Here is a 13,191-nt window from a genome sequence, read left to right as displayed (position 1 = left end):
CTAGGGGCGTCCACCTATAGTGCTTGTAAGAACAGGTCCCTATGGCCTGATCCAAACATACCTCTTGGCTCTTGCATAGCTAATAAAGGATCTTACCACCACCACCACCACCACCACCACCACCACACGCTACTTCTTCGGTGGAGACAACAAACTCAGGCAACAGGCACCGCAGCCTAAAATGGCAGACGGTGCGCAAGAATGGGTCGGAAACGTCCTGAAAAAGCAAAACTCGATTGATCACCTTTTCTTTCCTTTTGTATATACAATAAATAACTACCACCACCACAGCCAGCGATTGATCACCTGGCTCAAAAAGAGATGCCCGAGCCCCATACCCCCATTTTTAGTGTCTACATGTTTTATTGGTTTCCTCACGTTTTATGCCTTATGCCCAGTTCAGGCAATAAAAGTTACGAGGTACTTTAGCGACTAAAGTAGTGAAAGGCAAAAGCTAGAGAAGTCTCATCTTGTCTGGCGTTCCTGCCATCGGCAATCCTACACTTGAACGCGCGCCAAAGAGAGCCGCGTGACATGAGTGAAGGAGTACCATCCAAATGCTCACTTGTCGGAGAGTGTGTGACAGATACTGCGCCTTTCCTCCAGAAGTCTCATCTTGTCTAGCATTCCTGCCATCAGCAATCTCGCACTTGAACACGCGCCAAGGAAGTCCACGCGACAGCCGCCGCAAAAGCGGGACACACTTTTTCCACGACAGTATGAGCCATTAAAATTCGATGCGTGGTGCAGCGTTAAAGCGTTGGGCTGGGGATTCACGGGATGGAGGTTTGATTTCCTTGTGGGAGACAAAGTTAATTTATTTTTAAGTATCAGAGCCGCCGCAAACGCGTGGCACTTTTGCTGACAACGATGAGCCGTTAAGGCTTTCTTCTTAAAATTTTTGACAGAGTGGTTCTAACAGTGAAATCTTCTGTCGCAATGTTATAGATATGAGTGGGCTCGGTGACTGTGCCACGATGCGGTCATCCAACCCGCTGCTCTTCGTCATGCAGGTGTTTTTTCTCCCCGTCATCAAGATGCTCTTTTCGGTCTGCTGCCTGACTCTTCGGATGCCCTGGCTCCCGCCGAGCCATTCCGATTGGAGCGTTGCGGTGGTTCCTTTCACCATCTACCTGCGGCTTCAGAGTGCTTGCCAGTGCCACCGACAGAACTGATCCTCGACCTACCTTGGCCCGCCTTTTTGTCATCGACAGTAACTGCCACACCGGCTACTATAGAGCTGAGTCACCTGCGCACGGCGCCCTGTGAGCTCGGTGGTTGTGCCACGATGCGGTCACCCAACCCGCTGCTCTTCGTCATGCAGGTGTTTCTTCCCCTCGTCACCAAGATGCTCTTCTTCGGCCTGCTGCCTGACTGTTCGGATGCCCTGGCTCCCGCCGAGCCATTCCAATTGGAGCCTTTCGGTGGTTACTTTCACCACCTACTTGCGGCTTCAGAGTGCTTGCCAGCGCCACCGACAGAACTGATCCTCGTCCTACCTTGGCCCGCCTTTTTGTCATCGACAGTAACTGCCACACCGGCGCACGGCGCCCTGTGGGCTCGGTGGTTGTGCCACGATGCGGTCATCCAACCCGCTGCTGTTCGTCATGCAGGTGTTTCTTCCCCTCGTCACCAAGATGCTCTTCTTCGGCCTGCTGCCTGACTGTTCGGATGCCCTGGCTCCCGCCGAGCCATTCCGATTGGAGCCTTTCGGTGGTTACTTTCACCACCTACTTGCGGCTTCAGAGTGCTTGCCAGCGCCACCGACAGAACTGATCCTCGTCCTACCTTGGCCCGCCTTTTTGTCATCGACAGCAACTGCCACACCTGCTACTATAAAGCCGAGTCACCCGCGGACGGCGCCCTGTGGGCTCGGTGGTTGTGCCACGATGCGGTCATCCAACCCGCCGCTCTTCGTCATGCAGGTCAGTCAACCGTACTGCCTTTATGCAGAAAAACAAACAACTATTGTCTTCTGCAGCTGCCGAGCCCATGGTGTTGCCTTTCTATTGCCGTAGTTTGTGCTAATGTCGTTCGTTCGCTAAAAACTCTTTACCTCCTTATCAATAATTATCTAAGAATTAATAAATCAGACTACTCTGAGATCAAAACTAATTAGACATCAAGGCATCGTCATAGTAGGTTCATTCCATTGCCGGCTATAAAAAATAATTGCTTCAAGTTTAGTTATTTCCCGCGAACTTGTAAGGATTGGAACTCTCTTCCAGATTCTGCTGTTCGATCATCATCATTATCTGAATTTGTACGCCATTTAGAAAATTTCATCTATGGTACTACCACAGAGTGATGAGGTTCTATTGCTGTTGTGTAGGATGGCTGTTGTTCTGATTTCAGTGTAATTCATTTTTGTTTTGTTTGTGTGTGTATTCAGAGACAATTTTTGATTGACTATTGATTTTCATCGTCTTCTATATTGCTCATTTTTTGTTTTGTATTTTCCACTCCTGTTACAGCCCCTTATGGTGGCTGACAGTATTAATAAATGAAATGAAATGAATGAATTATTGTTGGCCGGGGACGTCGAGTTGAACCCTGGCCCCGACAAAGTGCTCGAAGAGCTGAGAAAGTTGTCAGCCGGTCAATCTCAGCTAATTAGCGAGGTGCAGGTTCTGCGAAACCGGCTGACATCTATGGAATTAACAATCTCCGACCTAAGCAAGGGACTAGCTGATCTTGAAAAACACCATCAAGAATTTCTAGCCCTACGCACCGACGTAGACACGATAAACACGAACACAAGTCCGCTAACCAGTCAAATCTCTGATTTGGAAGCCTGCATTGACGATGCCGAAAATCTTTCACGCCGTAACAATTTAATCTTTTATAACCTCACAGAAAACAACCCATCTGAAACGTATGCGCAATCTGAAGAAATAGTCCTCCGCCACTGCAGTGACACACTTCAAGTAACAATCGACCCGAAAGACATCGAGCGTGCTCACTGTCTTGCACGTCACTCAACCGGTCATTATCGCCCAATAATAGTTAAATTTGCCTTCTTTAAAACGAAAGAATCAATCCTCTCCTAAGACATGCATGCTAAGGGGACCGACTACAGCATCGGGCAAGACTTTTCACGCCCTGTCCGCACAGCACGCAAACTTTTCGTTGCGTTCGGAGCACATCTAAAGCTTTCTCACTACGACACAAAACACTGCATATTGGTTCTAAACGTTACACTTTTGATGAAGCAACACAGACAGTAAAAGAAATTTTGTAGCAGTCCACTCGTCAACGTGCAGCTAATAGTTCTTGCAGTACTCCTCGAGGTAAACTTCCAGTTCTTTTTTTTCCCATAATCTACACAAACATTCGCAGTTACCTCCCCAAGCGTGAACGAATTTCTAATCTTGTTTCCTCGTCCGCAAGCAGCATACTCATACTAACTGAAACATGGCTAACAAAAGATATCAGTGATTTAGAAGTTTTGGCCGACTTACCCAATTTTAATGTTTTTCGGAAAGATCTCAAAAGTTCCAGAGGCGGAGGCGTTCTTATCGCTACTAACGAACAGTTACCGTGTTCTATCATTAACATCAATTCTGAGCTTGAAATATTGTGGGTTATCTGCCGTTCCACTCCTCAAATAATCATACTAGGTGTTTGCTATCGACCCCCTAACAACCATTCAAACTTCGCGTGCAGCCTTAGCGATTGCTTAGATGAACTGAACACTAAATACCCTAACGCGCGCACCCTTCTCTTTGGCGATTTCAACTACCTCATGATTAACTGGCCAAACATGACATCAGGCAGCGCAGAATCAAAGGATTTCATTGTCGTTTGTTTAAATTTTAACCTCACCCAATTAATAACAAAGCTGACACGCGTTACGAGCGAATGTTCTAACGCTCTGGACATAATGCTAACAAATCACCCTGAAAGTTTATCAACCCTTACATATCTCCGCGAAATTAGCGACCACAAAGTTTTGCATGCCACTTTCACTTTTGTCCCAGAGTTGCGCCAAAATTATCATAAGACGATTCGCTTCTACGACACAGGTAATTACGAAGCCATCAATAACCAACTTCAGACATTTTTTACTATCTTTGAAACAAACTTCCGGGACCGATCCGTTGAAGAAAACTGGCTAACTTTCAGAACTAAAATTACAGAATTAGCGACCGAATTTATTCCCAGCATAACGTTCGTGCTAACCAAAATAAGCCATGGTTTACTAAATTTTTAAAAACGCTTGAAAATAGGAAAACGCGCCTATTCCATGCAGCTAAACGCAACCATAACGTATGCGCGTGGAACACGTATTACGCAGCCGAGGATGCGTATTTGAAATCTATCCGCAGCGCTAAACGCGCATTTTTTGGGACAGACCTGCCGAGAATATTAATCAAAAACCCACGAAAATTCTGGCAAATACTAAGCCCTCAACAGACACGCGCTATCACCCTTACTAATGCACTAGGGCAGGAGACCCACGACGTTAAATGTGCAAATATATTTAACTCTGTGTTCTCATCCGTTTTCACTAAAGAAATGGATGTGTCACTATCTGCCGCAGCTGCTTATCCGATATCCCCAATGACGTGAACCACATTTTCTGCACATTAGATCGCTTGTATTATCGAAAACATCAAGTTGTCATCCTCAGCAGGTACTGATGAAATCACTTCCAAACTCTTAAAAAAATACTCGGCATGTCTGCGCATCTAACCTTTCACTACCTTTCATGCAATCACTTCACACAGGTAACATGCCTAGTGATTGGAAAATGGGAAAGGTCATTCCAGTCTACAAATCAGGTAACAAAGAATCACCCCTTAACTACCGCCCCATTTCTTTAACTAGTGTACCATGCAAAATCATGGAACGTATCATTTATTCTCACATAATGAAATTTCTTGATTCGAACAATTTTTTTTTTTCATCCTTCACAGCATGGCTTTCGCAAGGGATTCTCCTGCGAAACGCAATTAGCCATTTTTGTTCATGATCTACATATGAATCTCGATTCTAACATTCAAACTGACTCAATGTTTCTAGACTTCGATAAAGCTTTCGACAAAGTGCCTCACAAACGCTTGATACTAAAACTTGCGCAGTTAAATTTACACCATAATATACTAGAATGGATAAAGGAATTTTTAGCACAGCGCATGTCTATGTTAATAATCAGTCTTCTGATTTTCTTCCAGTAACATCAGGCGTCCCACAAGGGTCTGTGCTTGGCCCCTATTAGTTTTGATTTTGAACGACTTACCCACGCATATTACTTCTAAAATCCGCATGTTTTCCGATGACTGCGTCGTCTACCGCACGGTTACTAACACATCTGATCAACTAGCTCTTCAAAACGACTTAACCGTGTACAAGACTGGTGCAGCCAATGGCTCATGGAACTTAATCCAACTAAATGCGAGCACGGGTTGTTTCACCGCAAACGTAACCCTATTATTTTCCCCCTACTTAATCTCAGGCGTCCGAGTAGAACTAACCAAATCTTATAAATACCTAGGCGTAATTCTGTTCGAAGATCTAACCTGGAACTCGCATATCACCAACATCCTAGCGTCAGATAATTGATCTCTTGGTTTCATAAGACGGCACTTGCGCCACGCACCACCAGACGTAAAACTTCTCGCATATAAGTCACTAATACGAACAAAACTAGAATATGCATCCTCCATCTGGAGTCCAAACCAAATTTGTCTGATAACTTCACTTGAATCCCTCCAGAATCGAGCAGCTAGATTCATTCATTCCTGCTATTCATACAATGCCAGTATTTCATCTTTGAAAGCTAAGTCCGGCCTAACAGAGCTTGCATGTCGTCGTCGAATCGCCAGTATGTGTTTGTTCCATAAGTTTCCTTCCAGCTCATTTCGAATTCCGCCCTACATCAACCCACGCATTTCACCCCGCATCCCCCTGCAAGTTGCGCGTCCACAATCTCATACAACAACATTTGCGGCGTCATTCTTTCCTCGCTCAGCCGTAACCTGGAATGGCCTTCCACACGACCTTGCTGGAATCACCTGCCCATCCACATTTTGTGATTATATAACTGCCATATTCAACTAATAATATGTTTACTTTGTATATAATCTTCATGCGTGTACCACCCCTTGTGTTTATTTTGTATATAATCTTCATACATGTATCCACCCCTTAAGTAATAGCCCCGAACCGGGAGTCTTTAAAGTAATAAAGTGATGTGATGTGATGTGATGTGATGTGATGGAGTCTCACACACCGCTTTTAGGGCATCCTCTTTGACGGTTGTACCAAAGGAGTGGAAGATAGGAATCATAAACTGCGGTCTAGAGCGAGCAAGAGGAATTTCTAAATAATGTATTCTCTGAGGTGTATACCTCCAGCAGGAGAGGATATAATGTTCAATTGTTTCTACGTCATCGGGCGAGGCATAAAGATTCGACGGCTTCAATCGAGCGAAATAAATAATGACTGAGGCAAGGAATTCTACAATGCAAGAGCATCATAGAGACCTCACATTTCCGCGAGCTGTGTATTGCCGTTCCCCGAAAACTGCAGCAACGGAAGTGCCGAGTGCGCCACTCAAAAATAAAACACAACCTTACGTTTTGTTCGAGCATGAAGCGCAGTACGGAAACTGAGATGCGGTATTAATAAAATAGTTTTATGGGTTGAAATAAGTTACTGTAAACAGCGTAAAACACCGGTAGCGTCTGTCGCGCCATCTTTGCTGCGTTGAATAGGTTGACTTGAAAAACTGCCGCGGCGTAAATCCATAAAAAAAAGTTTAAAGCATGGTAAAAGGCGATTGTTGCTGAGAGCTGCCTCCGAACGCAACCTAAAGGTGACTACACTCACTGAAGGCAGCAATTGATTACGGTGAAGGTATGTCACACCGTCACTTCCTGGCTGCGTTCGCGGCTGTTTTTGCTGCTATTAAGAACAAAAAACATCGTATTATGCCACTTAAAGGGGACCATACCCCAGGACATATGGCCATAATTAAACTGAATGTTGTTAATTAAAAAAATAAAAGAATGTATCTACAGGAATCGAACACATGTCTTACAATGAGGTACCTGGTGTTAATTCATAGCGCCACAGAAGCTTTTTTTTCTTTATTGCCTGGTCTTGACAGATTGCATTTCACGGGAACAAAATCAACAAAAATGATTCTAATGCTATTTACAAACGCTATTTACACATGACACACTAAAATTCATGCATACAAAACAAAGGCTCTAGCCTTGAGAGCCACTCGGGAGGTTCTGCTGCAGCTTTCTGGATTTCCAATAACCTGTGCACGCTTTCCCGAAAATAGATTCTGGCAGGGTGTGCATCTTTATCGCAATGGCAACCCGCCATGCTTGAGCGCCTATACAGTGGAGGTCCATTAGCATAATAAAATCAAAGGGTACCCCACCTCACTATCTACGCATAAGTAGCGAATGATCTGTGGGTCTAGCGGAAAATCGTTCATTAGCATTCTTTGCAATACATCCCAAAAATATACGCCTTCCGAGCTGTGTAAAAAAAACATGGTCTATGATTTCTGGCTTCCTGCATATTATACAGCGTGATCCCTAGGGTATGAATAATCCGTTTTTCTCCAAAAATGTTTTTACCGGCAAGGTTCCGGTGTGCAATTTAAAAAAGGTTTTTGCTCCTTGCGTCACCTGCATTCTTTTTACACTTTTTAAAACTTTTGCGCATGACCCCCCATTGTACAAGTCCCTGTACAAAGGTACGGGGAACATAATGTCACACAATGCACGATACAATTTTATTCGTTTTACTGTAGACAAATAATCACTTGAAAGCCGCACTGAAAGGAACCGAACACTTGTTACGCCTGCTACCTGAACCCTGAGGCTGCTACCGGGTTGCGCCACAGAAGCGACGGGTAGTGCGGTCTTTAAATGCGCTCTTATTCGTTTTGATTCAACGTACTAAAGATAGCGCGACAGACGCAACTGACATGGTCACAGGATTACTGTAAGTAATTTTATTCCAGCAAACTATTTTATTGCGTATGAATTTTAGTTTATGCACTGCAATGTATACTAAAAAATATATATATAGCTTTATTGACTTACTTTTTGTTGTGTTTTGTTTTTTAGTAACGCCACTGTCACTGAAAACTAAACAATGTGCACGTGGGACACATATAAACAATTGATGGCCGCGGTATGAGGCGACCATGTCGTCCGAGACTTATCTCTCGCGAAGCGCTTGATTACGGCGCGCACTTTCTCGCGAAATGGGAGATGACGTAAGGTCCGCCTGTTCGGCAGTTATAGCTATTTGAGGCTAACGTACCCTGTGCGTGAAGCGCACGTCATAGCCATCGTACAAAATGTTGAAACAGAAGCAGCAATCAACGTATTCTAATTCTATAGGAAATCATTTGGGAGTAAAAAAGAGCAACTTAAGCAGATTTGCATGATTCTTTAATGAACAATAGGCATAAATAGACGGTTCAATGGCTACAGTAATGGAGTGTTGTGCTAGAATACTTTACGGAAGTGACCGCAGTATATATATTACTCATATTGCTCTTAACTTTAAGCTCTGGCATTGATAATCCTATTCAAAGAACTGACTGGCAGTGACAGGTTGTTTAAAGCTGTTGATGAAAATGTAGACCATCATGCTATTATTGCAGGCATATTTTCTCCTTTTTCTACTTCTATTTCTTGGAAGCAAAACTTAATTTTGTTCCCCTTTCCTAGGGACGCTGCACCTCTTTCAACACCCACTGTTCAGTAGCTTTCAGTTAAGGTACAAAAAGGAGGAAATGTGCATGCACTAATAGGATATGCTGTATTTACGTTAACAGCTGCAAACAACACGCCACTGCTGCTCGGTACCTTGGATTGAGTTTTCAATGGGGAGTACCTGAGATGGGGGGGGGGGGGGGGGTTTCTAGCAATTGCTCTAATACTTGTACCAACGTCTACAGTAAAAAAAAAAAGTAACACTGCATTACTGTAACTGCTGTATGCGCACCTTTAAATGTGCCCTAGTTTTATGGCCTATTCCTATAGACGCTAAACCTCTTGCTATTGGCTTTGTCCAGTAAGCAACCGCCTTTCATTGCTTCAATTCCTATCTCTCCACCACTTTCTTGTTGCTCCGTGTGTGATCATTTGATTTCATTGTTCAAATCATATTGTTTTATTATGTTTGAGTGATTTAACCTATGCATACAAGCTTTCATATTTTTAGATCCTCATCGGGTGTGTTTTCTACGTAGAAATGGATCGATTGAGTTGTAGCATTGGTGCGAAAACCAACAGTTCAGCACCATTAGAAGATCTGTGTCCGGTGGTTAGAAGGGGAATAAAGAGGATAATCAGTGAAAAAGCCTGCCTAAAATCTCAAAAGACGACACAAAAGCGAAACGCTGATCAGGGTGGGTGCTTCATTACTTCTGTTATCCCACTTCACTTGCTAGGTGATGTGTCTATATATTGGGCACCTTAGTATATTTTGTGGTATACTCGCTGAAAATTGTGTAGACACTACAGTTTCCCTCGTTCATTTATTTTCAGTGAGGCGCCGCGAATTGGAATAAATCGAAATCATCCACACATCTTCTCCCATAGACATTAGATACATGGATGAACTTATTAATTGTGTCCCGATGTGAACATGCAATATTATGTGGAATATATTATTGTGTTAAAAATCGACTTTTTTACTCCTAAGCGGCGTAATACTGGTGCTCAATATCATAGCATTTTTTGCCTATAGTTAGTATCTGCTTTTTTTTAAAATTGTATTCTACTAAAGTATACGTTTGTCATCTCGTACGTCTATTTAATGCACGAACAATTTACAATCGATTGCATTTCACGATGTTGTTTCAGCTACAAATAAGGAATGACAGCTGTGACAATATAGGTTACTTTAGGTATACTGTATAACGCGAAAAGCTTTAATATATGTGATGGTATATTTATTCACCGCATTGCCTAAACCAGCCTGTTTGAAGAGACGAAATGAAAACAAATATGGATGTCATTATACAGGAATAGTAATCGTGGTGCCATAGCCTTTTTTTTCAATTACCTTTTATATGTCGGGGCTATTGTATTGACACCAAGAAGTGACCCTTAGGGTTGCAAGATGCGGCGTAGTTTGTCTGAAAAAGAAAAGTCTATCACTAAAGCTGAAAAACGTCGTTCTGCTGCTTGTTTTTTACTTACCACGTCTACGTAACTTTTACTTGTATAAGAGGTATTAAAATCTTGTTGTTAGTAAAAAATTCGAACGTTTGCATCAGGTTCAATGCGCTGCAAAAATGTTAATTTCAGCCTTATACACTGGCATGATGCGTTACGTTGTTTGCACTAAAACATTTTGATCATTGCGCAGGCTATCGTGAATTTAAGGCAGAATCTGGAGCGCTAAGCTGCTCTTCAACGCCACCAAAATTATCATGCCAGAAAGCGATATCCTGATGACTGTAATTAAAAAATATCACTCATTAAAAATTATCTGTAAAAATATTGTATTGTTATTTGTTGCCAAAGCTGAGGAATGTAATAATATAATTAAGAAACTAGATTGCATACCACTGCACCTAGCAATAAAAAAGAATGCAGGAAAGAGAAAAAGCTCAGCCCTAATTTGAGTTCTGCCATTTAATGCAATTTGAAGCTATATTAAGCACTTTCCGACAAGCAGAAAAAGGGTGTATAAGCACTTAGAAGGCAATAAAATTTACTTAAAATAAAATGTAACTAAATTCAGCAAGGAATAAATTGAAGTTTTGATGCCTTCTCCATAAGGGGGACCCAGGTAGCACATGCGACTGGCCCGATATTGGAAATTGATTGGCGACGTCTGGTCCAGCAGTGGCCTGGCGTTGCCAATACGCTGTTAAAATGATACAGCCATGCGATAACACTGATCACTCTTGGACCAGTGAATTACATGTTGCCCCCATGATTGGCATTCATGGGTCATGAATGGGCAATAATGACCTTGCGTATAGAATTGCTTGCCAACATTGTACAAAAAATGATATATGATAGCCAATATTACCTAGCCATCGGCAATGCCTCCCCATAATTCGCGAATCATGGCATTCGTTGTTAAATATTTTCTTGCCAGTATAGATGACTTGTTGACATTGAATATAGCTTGGAATTCATTGGTCAATATCATCGCGACATTCTTAGTGGCTTGCCAACATTGTATGCATCTTCAATTCCTGTGGCATTCTTCATTACCCAACGAGTGGCGGCCACTCCTTACAATGCACATATCATGGCATGCATTAGTAAATATTGTCCAGCCAGTATTGGCGGCTTGTTAAAATTGAATATATCTTGGCATATATTGGCCAATATCCCCCTGCCAATCGTGACGGCTTCCAAGCATTGCGTATATCTGCAGATAAATGGTTCACAATGGAATACAATGGTAAATATTGTCTTGCCCGCATGGCTTGCCGACATTTATTATATCTTGGCATATATTGGTTAATGTTATTTCATCGGTCTTAGTGGCTTACTAGCAATGTATAGTTGTTTGTTCTAGTGGGCAATATTGCTATGGAGCTATGGAGACTGGCCAGCATTGCAGCTGTCATGGCGTACATTGGTTAATATTGCAATGCCAGTATAATTGCTTGTCAGCATCGAATGTATTTTGGCATATATTGGTCAATATCCTCCCGCAAGTCGTCTTGGCTTCCCAGCATTTTATATTTGCAAATACAGTGGTCGACGTTGCCTGACAAAGTGTAATGGCCAGAATACCATACATATTTACATAGGTTCATCAATATTCTCTTCCCATCATTGATGGCCTGTCAACTCGAAATATTTACTGCCATACAATGGTCAGTATTTTACTACTAGTTGAGATGGTTTCCCAATATTGTATCCATCATGGGTTACAGTGGTCGATAATTTATGGGCTGCTGCGACTGCTAGCCAACATTGCACGCATCATTGTGTGCATTGATTGACATGATCCTGTAAGTATAGCTGGCTTATCTACATTGAATATATTTTGGCATAGTGATCGATGTGGCCCCGCTAGTTCCGGAGACTTTACAACAATGAATATGACTGGGTTATAGTGGTCGATATTGTCACGTGGTGGTGACCAGGGTCGTTGACACAAATTAGGAGTCGACGATTGCACTGAAGAAACTCTTTATTGGGCTGACTTGCGCCCGCAAAAGAACTAAGCCACTCGGCGGCGGCGATAGCAACAAACGTGCTCGTCGATCGTCGAACAAAGAATGCCCGTCACACTCTTCAACGCTAAATTTAAAGGCAGCTCAGAACAATCTAGATAACGTCGCAAACTGCTACTAGCAGAACATGGAACATTGTAGAAGCATACGCAAGTGATCGGAATCTTCGAGACAGATCTCGGCGCATCGTTCACGATAAAGAAAATACGAAGTGCTTAGAAATGTCCGACTGTTGCGCTGTTCTCAACTGTGAAGACGTTTAGTACAGAGGTGGAACGCGCAGCAGTTACAGGCCCTACCATTCCTTCTATACGTCTTCAGCGTGATGCGTGAGGCCACTCATACATCAACGTTTTAAGAATATTTCGTCGCCCTCCTCGATAAAATCGCAACAAAACTGGCACATAATTTTAGGCTGTCAACGGTCGCTGCCTATGTATAGAAGCACAATACGGCGCAGTATACAAGCGTATACTCTTCTGCAATCTGCACTAGGCCAGTAAGAAGCAGCACCTTCAAAACCATATCTACTACACGATGTCAGCCCGGCTTAATTTGTTGCGATGACTTTTTACATGCAGATCCTGAAAACGTTCGTCGATAACTAAAAATACACACATAAATGCTTTATTTATGCGTTATTTGATTTGCGTGGTGAAAGAAAAGATCAAATTCTGGAAAACAGAGGTCGAAGAGATTGTGCTAGTGAAGGCATATGCTGCACCGTTTCGTCATGTACGCTAGCTGACTCCTTAACGAGGCGCCCGCAGCGACTGTATTCCGCCGTAGGGGGTCTTGTAAGCACCGAAGACGGGCTAGCTGCGGCATATTTTGTGTTGTAATTTACATCAGCCATAAACTTGCACTTGATTCCTATATGCCGGCGTGCTCTGCTTTGGATGCTTCAGCAAGAGAGGAATGATGAACAAACCCTTAAGGCTGTTGATGCAGCATAGCTCATAGTCAAAATATAGATCCCCCACATCAAAAAATAAAAG

General features: G+C 42.9%; 1 pseudogene; it reads left to right on the top strand.

Annotated features, from left to right (window-relative positions):
- Nucleotides 1-1,811: 1,811 nt before the first annotated feature.
- Nucleotides 1,812-3,241, top strand: LOC146209457 (uncharacterized; annotated as a pseudogene).
- The last annotated feature ends 9,950 nt before the right edge of the window (nt 3,242-13,191 follow it).

This window comes from Amblyomma maculatum, chromosome 1, assembly GCF_055883805.1.
Source record: "Amblyomma maculatum isolate TAMU_Amacu chromosome 1, ASM5588380v1, whole genome shotgun sequence".
Classification (NCBI taxonomy): domain Eukaryota; kingdom Metazoa; phylum Arthropoda; class Arachnida; order Ixodida; family Ixodidae; genus Amblyomma; species Amblyomma maculatum.
Note: the sequence above shows the minus strand (reverse complement) of the source record. Positions and strands in the feature narration are given on the sequence as shown.